Genomic DNA, 12,675 nt, shown 5'->3' on the forward strand with positions numbered 1-12,675 from the left:
TTACCTAGGCTACAGAATAGGGTTAGAGAAAATTCGAACACAAAAGGCACAAATTAGGAGAGACCGGTTACGGACTCTTAATGACTTCCAAAGATTGTTAGGAGATATTTCCAGTCTACGACCAGCTGTTGGGATAACACCTGATCTAATAGTTCATTTAAACAAAACCTTAGATGGTGATAAGGATTTGAATAGTCCCAGAAAATTGACAGTTGAAGCAGAAAAGGAACTGACAATGATTGAGGAAAAATTACAGGAGGCACATGTGGATAGGGTCAACCCGAATCTTAGTTCCATCCTAGTCATACTGCCTTCCAGAATTTCTCCTACAGGGATTTTAATGCAGAGGGAAGATATTATTTTAGAGTGGATATTTATACCTCATAAACCAAGTAAAAAATTAAAAACTTATGTAGAAAAGGTTTCAGAATTAATTATAAAAGGTAAACTGAGACTTCGTCAACTAGCAGGTATAGACCCAGCAGAAATTATAGTGCCTTTTACTACTGAGGAAATAAGAAAGTTATGGGAAGATAATGAACCATGGCAAAGAGCTTGTGCTAATTTTTTGGGAGAAACTAGCAGCAACTATCCCAAAAGTGATAGACTTAACCTCATAAAGAGAACTTCTTGGATTCTTCCTAGAATTGTACGTGATGCTCCAATAACTGGAGCTCGGACATTTTATACCGATGCAAATAAATCAGGGAAAGCAGGTTATAAATCGGAAGAATTGAGTAAGGTGGAACAAAGCCCTTATAATTCTGTCCAGAAGGCAGAATTATATGCCATTCTTATGGTGCTAAGGGATTTTAAAGAACCTCTTAATATAGTTACAGATTCACAATATGCAGAAAGAGTTATCTTGCATATTGAAACCGCTGAATTCATACCAGATGACACAGAGTTGACTTCATTGTTTATCGAGGTACAGGACATAATTAGGAATAGGCTTTGTCCAATGTACATAACACACATCCGGTCCCATACCGGTCTGCCTGGGCCTCTAGCACAAGGTAACGCTGAAATTGACCAATTATTGATTGGAAGCGTTCTGCAGGCCTCAGAATTTCATAAAAAACATCATGTCAATAGTAAAGGCTTAAAGAAAGAGTTTTCCATTACATGGCAACAAGCTAAGGACATTATAAAGAGATGTCCTACTTGTTCTTTCTATAATCAAACACCATTGCCTGCAGGGAGTAACCCAAAGGGTACTCAAAGGAATGAAATCTGGCAGATGGATGTGTTCCACTTTATGGAATTTGGTAAATTAAAATATGTACACCACACCATAGACACGTATTCAGGTTTTCAATGGGCAACTGCCCTGAGCTCAGAAAAGGCTGATTCGGTAATCACACATTTATTGGAAGTTATGGCCATCATGGGTATACCTGCACAAATAAAGACAGACAATGGTCCAGCATATGTATCTAAGAAAATGAAACGCTTCTTTGCTTATTATAATATAAAACACGTTACAGGTATACCAAATAATCCTACAGGTCAGGCAGTTATAGAAAGATCAAATCGTACTATAAAGGATATGCTAAACAAACAGAAAGGGACGAAAGATACCCCCAGAAATAGATTGCATAATGCTTTATTAACCTTGAATTTTCTTAATGCTAATGAGAAAGGAACAACAGCAGCAGAGAGGCATTGGATAATGGAAAAAACTTCTGAACTAAACCAACCTGTTTATTTCAAAGACGTGCTGACCTCTCAATGGAAGCCAGGAGATGTGCTACGTTGGGGAAGGGGTTTTGCTCTTGTTTCCACAGGAGAAGAAAAATTGTGGATACCATCAAAATTAATAAAGGTTCGATTTGAAGAGGAGAAACCTCTTGGAAAGGAGAAATGACAGCATCTACAATGATGATAACCATACAGGTGGTAAGAAAAGCATATAGAATGGGGGCAGGGTTCTGTTCTTATCTCCACAGGAAAACACTGATCTTTGAAAAGTTCAAGGGACCCTGGATATTTGAATACTGACAGATGGAAAATAACGGCCCAATAGGGACTATCAAGAAAACTGAATAGGTTCTGTAAGTACCATATATTAAATCATATTTCTAAATTTATAGAGCTGGTTTTAGAGTTGGACTCTGGCTCAGTCCCTCTCTAATTCCAAGCCTGTTGTTTAAAGAAAAACCCAGAGTTTCTGGAGTTTCTGTCTCATGTCAAGAGCCATGATATGGGACAGAAAGAAATATGAGTTTAGAAAACATCTTTACTTTTCTTCATATCTATCATACCTTCATTAAATATATCTATCATGTCTCTCATTGAATATAGGTATTCATGTATATGTCTATATAATTAATGTTTAAGTTTTCCACAATGAACAATGAGTTTTTCCTACAGTGACATTTGAAGTTTCCAGGAAGAAGATGGGGCCCCATAACAACAACTCCACCTGGTTGATATGACGTCATGATACTGATAGCGCTACTACAAGACCTGTTTTGGGTACCAGCTGCACAAGACGGTTCCAACGTGCTGAAATGGTGCACATCTTGTACAACATTCTGGCCAGACCTCCACAAAATACTCAGAGACTATTTGCAATTTTAAAATACATTGATCTTGAAATTTAACCATCATTTTACTTTCACAGGATCCCCCAGAAAGAACGTCGCCCCCATGACAGCTGGAAGTAATTCTAGAGAACGACGTCCCCTCTCCCAATAAAGTTTGTCCTTGGGTTTAGGGACATCATTTAGGGGTTGGTTATAATTAGTATACGGTTGAGGGTTGGGGGAGGAATTTTATAAGCACAGGAATCTTAAAAAAAAAAAAAAAAAAAAAAAAGGAGGGATAATTGGATTATGGGATAAATAGATTTGTATTTGTGAGTTATTGCTTTTAGACAAACATATTGGTATCGATTCTTATATATTGATACAAAGTTAAATTATGTTGACTATTTTATGCATGCATGCTTCATGCTTCTACCTCTGTTTAAAACATTTTTATGTATTTGTATATATATATTGTATTGATATATGTATATTTACCATATTGCATTGTACACTTCTACCTCTGATTAAGATACTTATATATTGTTTATGTATTGATATATATTTACCATATTGCAATGTATACTTGCACATTGTTTATATTTGGAGGTCTCATTGTCCTCATTTATTGCACATTTGTTTATTATCTCAGTCTTTAAGTTAGATAGATATTGAGAATTATATAGATCAACAGTCATCTAAGTTTGTCATTTATAATTAGACTAATCAGGTTCTTTAGATATATAGAGATTATATTCAGTATAGATAGATAATCTTCAACCTCTTCAAAGAGCTGTAGAAAATGGCCTTTAATCTAATTCAGAGTTCTATGGTAGGGAGACACAATCACTCCTGGCAACACTGATCTATGCCCGAGAGAATGTTGAGCACCAAAGACACTCCACCTGGAGCCTTTCTTCTTGGCAGAACTGGCCTTTGGGTAAAGAAATGCTCATACCTCAACTACTGACAGAGTTACAGAATATCCGTAAATGGATAAAACAAGACTGTCATATCCTGCCAAGACAGGGTAAGATAGTTTTGAAGTTTCTTGCCTTTGAAAATGGTATGTCAGTTACATCAGGCCTTAGCCAAAGTTGGTTGCTTCAACGCTGCAAATGTGACTTTGGGTGTTTGTCCAGGTAGCCAGTTGTCTCTGCGATTTGTTACATGTTCTGGAAGTTGTTTGATTGCACTTCCTAATTACTCAGATAACATTATTTCCCTTCTCAGATCTTCGATGGGATTGAAGATTATATAAATGTAGTTACTTTCCTTTCATGACTTGGCCAAGTTATTTGTTATACAAGACTTAAGCTAGTTAGAATAGGATATTTGTATTTATTGTATATAATTTCGTAGGTTTGTACTTATTGTATATAATTGCGTAGTAGGCTTAGAACTCTCTTACTTAAACAAAAGGGGGAGATGCTGTGGGAGTTCCTTCAGCTCCTTCAGCCAATCGCCGCTGAGTTACCAGCCCATTGGGGTGTGGTCTCTCCCTTTAAAAAAAGCAGCGGCTGTCCTCCACTCTCTTTTTGTCTTCCGGCTCCGTTTCCGGCCCCTGGACTCCTTTCCTGTTCGCGCGGAGGGGCTGTTGTCTGGGACGGTAATCTGTAAGTTTTTTCCCCTTTGAATAAATAACCATTCTATTAATCATAATTCCAAACTGGTGTGGGATTGTCTGTGACTTACGCCTTCACCCCATCTCACCCGTTTCCCCTCCTCCTCTTTCAAGCCGTGCTGCTGTGCAGTTTCTAACATGCTATCCTCTGTCTTTAGAGGACAGAGACAGCATCTTACACATCCCTGAAGAGAGTTCTTTCATAGTGTTTGGGACTCTATAGAAGCTCTTTTCCGTCTCCCCATCTTTCCATTCCCTATGGAGGGAGAAACAACACATTTTCATCAGTGGTGTAGCCACCAGCAAGTTGCCCATGCTCCTGTAATTAACCCTAATTAAACTCAGTGGTTCACAAAACAAGCAAACAAACAAACCAGGGCAATTTGTCTACCGGCTGCCCTTGGTTTTCCTCCTGGTAGTTTGCTGTGAATGGTTTTAAATCCATCAAGTTCTCTTAATTCATTACCATGTTCTGCTGCTGATACAGCCGTCTTTTCATTAGGAATATTTCTATTTGAAAAAGTTCCCACTCATTTTAAGAGACAAACTTAAATTTATAATAGGAACTTGCTTGAAATAACTTCATACCAAAGGGTTTAAATTAAAATAATTATGCTAGGATACCAAGTATCAGTTTCTTGGTGTATAATCTGTTGGGCATTAATATTAATTGATTAAAACCTATCTTGATTTGAAAATAACTTCTCTTAACATTTAATACAAATGAAGTAAGTTTGATTTAATTGTATTATTTCTACTGATTTTTTTCATTGCAATTATGCCTATAATCAGCCATGAAATATTTCAAGTAATACCAATGCTGACAATTCAGGGATGTCACTTTGAGAATCACTGATCTTATTTTTCTTTAAAGTTTCTCTTTCCACTAAAGCTGATTTTTCATCTCCAGAAATTTCACATATATTACGTCAGTGCAGCACCAGAGATTTTCATTTCTTTACTGCTAGCTTTTGTTTGTTTACTAAGAATAGGACAAAATCATTCCATTCCTCTTGAATGGCACGATCACAACCCCCAAACTTCTCTCTCTCTTCCAAAATAAGGACCACCTATGCTTCAAACATTCCCAGCTCCACTCAGCTCTCTCATGACTCTGACTGCCGTTCCGCTACCATTCTAGTTCATGTTTATGTACTCTGTGACACTTCAAAAGTAACATTATAGAACGTTTGGTCAATAAACAAGAGGGCCATTGAAGCATGACTAGTCATGAGGACTCCAGCTTCATGAATGGGATTATGAGAGAGGCTGGAGGGACTCTATTTGCTCTGTCTGCTATGAGGAAACACATACAAGGTGATGAACTCTCAACAGACTCAGCTCTATTGGCTTCTTCATCTTGGACTTTCTAGTTCAGAACTGTGAAGGATGAGTTTCTGTGGTTCATAAATGACCAAGTTTAGGGCATTTTGCTTTAGCATCCCAAATGGCCTGACAATAGTCTCCCTACTTCCAGCCTCACCCTCTCAAATCTTTTCTCTACCTCAAACCAAGTCTGGTACTTACACACAGCCTATATCTTATACACAGAACCCTATGACAGTTTTCATCTCACTCAAAATAAAACTAAAGTCTATAATGGTTCCAAAGTCCTCAAGGCTCTTAAAGGACCTGTTACCCCAACATCTCTTAGTATTTGTTCAGATTTCACCTTCCCAGGAGAACCTATGTAGTCATTGCATTTCAAACCGTACCCATTACCTTCACGTTCATTATCCTTGTTAACTAGTCTATTGCATTCCCCATCTGCTAGAAATGAGTGTCATTGTTCATTGGTACACTCCTTGTGCTAGAACAGCCTGTGTTCTTGCAGATGACACCTCGTACCTATCTGTTGAATTAATGGTGTTTGAGTAAATGGATAATAGTCTGAAGTATGTGGTTATTGATTTTCAGGTTTGAATTAAAAGAGGAAGGGAACAGGAAGTTTCATGGGGAAATATAAGAAAGGAAGAGCGTAGCCTAGCCAGATAAACAGATGCCAGTAGAAAGAAAGAAACAGCTCTCCCGAGAATGTATCCAAATCATGAAGTGCAAGATGCAGGTGCATGAATGGTTACGCTAGCTTTTAACAAAATGATACGCTTTTCGGGTGTTACCCAGGAAACTGGAGATGACAGCTGTTCCTACATAAGGAAACTGAGTGATTAGGCAGCAAGGGTTAGCAAGAACTAGCATCTCAACGGACAACACTTCACTTTTGAATGTTGTGCCATGTGCAAACAATATCTGTTAATTTAAAATTTAAAATAAAATCCTAAGAAAAGAGCAGCATTCATGATTAGCAATTCCCAAATGAACACTCAATTGATTAGCCATGACTTGCATACTCTTCGAATAGGAAGACTTCATCCCAATACTTGACTATAAGACCCATCTGAACATACTTAAATGTCTAGGAAAGAAGTGGCTCGGGGGCTGGCAAGATGGCTCAGCAGGTGAGCATGCTTGTTGCCTCGCCTGAGTTCCTGAGTTCGATACCTGGGGTCCACATGGCAACAGGAGAGAAAAGACTCCTGCAAGTTGCCTGTGACTTCCACAAGCATGCACACACACACACACACACACACACACACACATATATATGTATATATATGTGTATATATATGTATATATATGTGTATATATATGTATATATATAGATATATATATGTATGTATATATATATATGTGTGTGTGAAATAAGTACTCAGGAAGGGCAGTCAGCCACAGTGAAAGTTGTTCAGTGCCATCAAACACCAACTTGACCAATCTAACCACATCAGCTACTCCATCCACAAGGACATGGTTAGAGCATGAAACATGTCCCCCTCCACTGCCCCACAGACACACTACTCCCGGAGAAGCATCTTCCTGATGATTAAGGGTGCTCCAGGACAAAGAAGGGGGTCCTCCCTCGAATCTCCTTTTCTGACCATTTCTGTCACATCTGCCTAAGCAACGCCACGTGTATGTGGAGAAGCTGGAGTTCACCTTTCCATTGGTGACACTACCGCTTTTGTCTCTACATTTGCCTCATAGCTTCCGATAAATTCTACACGCACACACACACACACACACACACACACACACACACACACACAAATATTTACTCACTAGTGGAGAGCAGAGGATAACGCTCAGGTTTAGGTTCTTACCTGCCATGTTGTGGGATCCAGGGATCCGACTCAGGTTGTGAGGCCATGCACAAGGGCTTCTACACACTGAAGCCACCTCAATGGACCAGTTTTCTTTTCTTTCTTTCTTTCTTTTTTTTTCCCGCAGTTCAGCTCTTTTAATCAGCCAGCCAGTTTGCTAGCAACCAGGGATGGTTTCCGCTGAGGAAAGTCCTGTGGAGTGGGAATGTGGTCACCAGTGACCTCTGTCTTATCCGGGGCTGCAGCAGGAAGCTGCTTGTTCTTCATCTTTGCTTTCGCCATGTTGTAATCCCCAGAATCAAAATACTTTTGCCCTTTCTGCAATCGCTTCCTTAAGAAATCGGACCCGCCAGGCTTTTGTCCCAAGTGTGGGTACCTTGCTTTTAACTTTGCTTCTTCAGCTTTCTCTGGACTAGTTACTTTATCTTCCATTTCCTTCTGCTCCTCCGCCGACGCTGCCTCAGGGACTTCTGCGGACATGGTGCTCCTTCTATCCCCGTGCCTCCGGCCAACCAGTTTTCTTATACTACTTATTTACTGGGTCTTAGGTATAAGAAATGTCTTCCAGGAAAATTCCAAAGCATTGGTACTGATGATGCTTTCAGTGGTATTGATCTAATTAATCCTCTCTATTCAAATTCCTATAGCTTTTACATCAGTTTGACTATTCCTCCTTGCAGTAAGTAGATGAACACACTAGCCATCCATGAATTCTAAATGTTTTGTTTTCTGAGACATCCATTATGCATTTGAGAGTCCAATATGAGCCAGGAGTGGTGGCGCTCGCTTTTAATTCCAGCACTCGGGAGGCAGAGGCAGGCAGAGCTCTGTGATTTTGAGGCCAGCCTGGTCTACAAATCAAGTTCCAGGACAGCTAGAGCTGTTAAAAGAGAAATCCTATTAAAAAAAAAAAAACCCAAAAGATAGTCTAATAAGGTGCATTCATATGAGGTTGACATTCAGATTTACCATCTGTAAGGCTGTCAGCAGTCCCTAGCCTGTGGCAATCTGACCATTCTCTGACACCCCCCACTACTCTATATCTACCCTACCCACAATATAGGAGACAATAACAGAAAACCCAATTTTACCCAGAAGTCTGGAAAAAATAAATATGTCTAAAGGATCATGGGCTCTTATTAGCAAACCCCTTAAACAGTGGTATGATTTGGGCTCGAGTGTTTGAAGTCTCTAATGCAGTGTTTAGGGATGGGTCTTTGAATGGTTGGATTATATGAATGCTGACATAATTGATGAACTACTCCACTGATGGATTCAAAACTGAATGGATGCTAGAAAGTGGTGGAGACTATGACAGGTGAGTCCGACTGGAGACAGTGGGCCATCTTTGAAGGGTGTATGATGTCCTGGCCTCTCGGTATCTGTGTCTCTCCACTGTGATGAGGTGAGTCCACCACGTGCTGCCCACCATGATGCTCTCTTACCACACACATACACAGAGAAGCAAAAATGGAAATCTGGAGGCAAAAGACATCTTTCCCCCTTGTTTGTGCTATCACGGTGGTACAAGTGACTAACACATCATGCATACTTTTGGGTTTGAGGTAAAATTTCACAAGTGTGAGCAAATTGTTTCTGGTGTGCCTATATAGCAAAAGCGTCCAGACTCGGACTTATTTACTGATCACAAATGAGAGGTTATATACTTACAGAGGATCCCTCGCTGCCGCTTTAGAAGTGGATGCTGCCTGTTTAGAATTTGCATAGCATCATTAGACGTGCTGAGATTGATGTCACCCACCGGTGATTCCACTACTTAGGAATCTGAGGCTGGGAGTTAGGGCTAGCCTGGGCTATATATAGAGAAAGCCCATTTCAAAACCCAAAGGGCTGGGGATATGCTCAGTGGTAGACTACAAACCTAATGTGCAAGGCCCTGGAAAAGTAATGAAAAGTATCACATATATGTAATGGTTACACTAGAAACTAAATGATATTTGTGAGGGCTTGGGTGGGAATAAAAATGCTTTTATAAAAAACCTCTTTATTCCAATTTTTGGACCATGAGAATGCATCACCCTTTTAAATAAGCAAAGGCAGCTACATGGAGCCCTGTGCCTTGTGCAAAATGTAGGGTTTATCACATAGCATACAGACATGCTACGCTTTGTGTTTTCTTGGTACCACTAAATGGGATAGAACCAGATGCCCAGAGACAAGGGTTCCTAGAGTCAGGTGTATGATAACTACATTTTCTCGCTTCTAGATTCAATGTTTTGGCATTTTGGAGACACATTGACTTGGTCTGTCTCCCAAGGACTAGCTAGTTCTTAGAGATCCACAATAAGGACTCACCTACAGACTCACCAATCCAGAGCCATGCCCCAAGCCATCTTTCTCTACAGGCTTCCGTATACTGAGACTCTGTTCCCATGCCCTAGTCAGCCTGGGCCCAGATACCAAACAGCTATGAAGCCTGATCCTACTTAGTCTTATTTAACAAAAACTCAGAGTGAAACATTAGGGAGAAAACTGAAAGATCAGAGAAGCAGAGCAACAGCCACTAGACTTCTTACCTCTTTGAAATCTCAGACCTAATGGGGGGATCCTGTTTCTATGAATCTTCAGACTGAATGGGGGAGAGCCTGTCTCCACTAGCCTTATATTCCTGTCTCCACCTCCCTAATGCTGGAATTAAAGGTATGAGCCACCACCACCTGACTCTGTTTCTCTTTTAGACTGTCTCAATCTCAAGTAGGCCAGGGTGATTTTGAACTCCTGATCTTTCTGCTTCCTCCTTTCAAGTGCTGGGATCAAAGTTGTGTACCACCACTGCCTGGACTCTATGGTTAACTAGTGGCTAGTTCTGTCCTCTGATCTCCAGGCAAACTTTATTTGTCAGAACACAAACAAAATATTACACAACACAACTAGGGATGGCTGTGCCCCTGAAAGCATTAAATTGTCTACGCTGGCCCCTTCTCCTATGCCCTATCTGGTCCTCCCCTCAGAAACGATGCTGAAGTCTCTTGCTAGATGTACTGCTGGGTTTCCATATATGGCTCCCATGACATGTGCATTTCCACTGGGGATCTGCAAGAATAATAAACTATCCCTGAGTGACTGTTACCTCCTGATCTATTGGCCTGGTCTTGCCAGCACAAAATCTACATTTAAAAGTACAGTAAAAATATAATGCTGATATGTAAGCAGAACACTAGCCATATAGATACGAGACAATAGCAAAAAAAAAAAATCATTGCTGGAGATGTGACAGAATGTTCCCTTAAGTAAAAGCCAAGAATGTCACCTCTCCTCAGGAGAAAGTTAGGATACATGGTTCAGGGCAGGGTGGCCACCAATACCCCTACAAGAAAGTCTACGAAGTACTCTCTAGGTGAGAACTGCATGTTTATGATGAACCCATGGTCCACTGAATGACCAGGTGGTGAGCATGTTGCACATGCCTGGTCTACCAGGAGGGCATGGACTACAGAGTATGTGAATCGTGTGCAGTGGCCAGAGGGCACTTCCAGATGTTGACGATGATATTTTACATTTTTACTTTATGTAAGCCTCACAGGAGAAGACCCGCATTTATTTGCAAACAGAAAGGAAAGGATCCTTTGGCCTTTGAATAGCATGTGCCAGAGGGTCTTTTCCAAGTTAGTTGACTTAAGTAATTTTATTGGCCCCAAATCTTCAATTGTATACTACTTAGGAGATGCTTGTCCATTGTGAAGAACAGGCAGAACACAAGCTGAAGTAACAAAGGTGAATGCCTAGATCAGCATGGTCTTTTGGCTGCCAGAACAGTGTGAGGGATGTGGTCACCTGCGAAGCAAAGGGAGAAGCGGGTCTCTGGATGAAGCCATGACAGGTGTGTGCAGCTCACACGTGAACCCGCTCCTCTCTCAGTTCTCAGAACTGACCATTTAGAGGCTGTGTTGTATGATTTTGCTTTTTAGGGGGGTCCACCATGAGCTCCCAAATAAGTTACACACACGGACACTTCTTATTACTTATGAATGCCTGGACTTAGCTTGGTTTGCTTTCAGTCTGTTTTCCTTAACTTAAATTATCCCATCTACCTTTTCCCTCTGGGCTTTTATCTTTTTTACTTCTGTATATCTGATTTTCCTTCTTACTCCGTGGTTGGCTGTGCAGCTGGGTGACTGGACCCTGATATCCTCTTGCTGCTTCTCCTCCTCCTCCCAGGTTTCTCCTCCTATAGATTCTCTTTGACTACCAGTCCCATCTATCCTTTCTCCTCTTTATTAGACCATCAGGTGTTTTAAACAGACAAAGATTCACAACTTTATAGAGTTAAAAAACAAATGCAGCAGAAACAAAAGTGACACACCTTAAAACAATTTTCTACCACAAGGCTACAAGTTCATGATTCTCTTACTTGGCCAAGTTTCCTGTCCCTGTTTTATGCCCACACTCACCACTGGGATCTTTCCCCTAACAAGTCAGAGTTTTTCTCTGTATTGGAATCTATCTGACCATAGCAGCCCCCATAAACAGCAGCAGTGGCTTCCTGGGTGTTGGACAAGCTCTTTGTCTACCACAGATCCATCAGCCTATACCCTTCATGAGGATGCTGAGTGTCAGTAACCATACCATTACACTGTAAGGAATATCCATCTGCAATCCCAACACTCAGGAGTCCGAGGAAGGAAGATTCAGAATTCATGCCAGTCAGAACTTGCCTCAAAACAATCAACAACAAGCAACAAAACCTATTTGTTTGTATTTCACTTTTTCTCTTCCTGGGACGGGGGTAAAAGAAGAGAGTTGAGACAGAGTCTCATGTATCATACGGTGTCACTGAATTCCATATATAGCCAAAGAAGACCTTAAACTGGTCCTTCTGCTTCTATTTCCCTAAAGTAGAGATTGAAGACATAGTACCATGCCTGGTTTTATTAGTGTCGATGTTAATCACTAAGGAAAACTCTTTTTGTATTGATCTTAATTTGACAGTAAGACAACAAAGATAACTGGTCGACCCCAGTCAGTCCTTCAGTAGCCTATATGAAAAGCAGGATGCATTATAAGCTGAACACAGCTGGAAGGAAAAATTCACGGAAATACCATTTGTATTGTAGCTGGATCACCAGAGAAGCTTCCTGTGACTGCCAAAGAGGAAGACGGAGAAGGGGAAACCCCTAAGTCAAAATGAAAGCCACCCCAAGCTGTTTGTTCATTCTCTGGCTTGAATAGATCACTCCCCAGGGATAAAACACATTTCCTAAATACTAGTGTGTCAGGAAGAGTGAGTGCTAGGGTCAGGTCTCAGGGTGGATGTGGGGTGGGGGCTGGATGTCAGCATTTGCCTTCTTTCTTGTCCCTAGGCAAGGGACAAAATGAACCACATCTTTTTACACGAACAACCCTG

General features: G+C 40.7%; 1 pseudogene; it reads right to left on the reverse strand.

The window, feature by feature from the left end:
* Window positions 1-7,433: 7,433 nt before the first annotated feature.
* On the reverse strand, window positions 7,434-7,817 carry LOC148119872 (cAMP-regulated phosphoprotein 19 pseudogene; annotated as a pseudogene).
* Window positions 7,818-12,675: the final 4,858 nt, after the last annotated feature.

This window comes from Myodes glareolus, chromosome 14 (assembly GCF_982192425.1).
Source record: "Myodes glareolus chromosome 14, mMyoGla1.1, whole genome shotgun sequence".
In the NCBI taxonomy this organism is placed as follows: Eukaryota; Metazoa; Chordata; class Mammalia; order Rodentia; family Cricetidae; genus Myodes; species Myodes glareolus.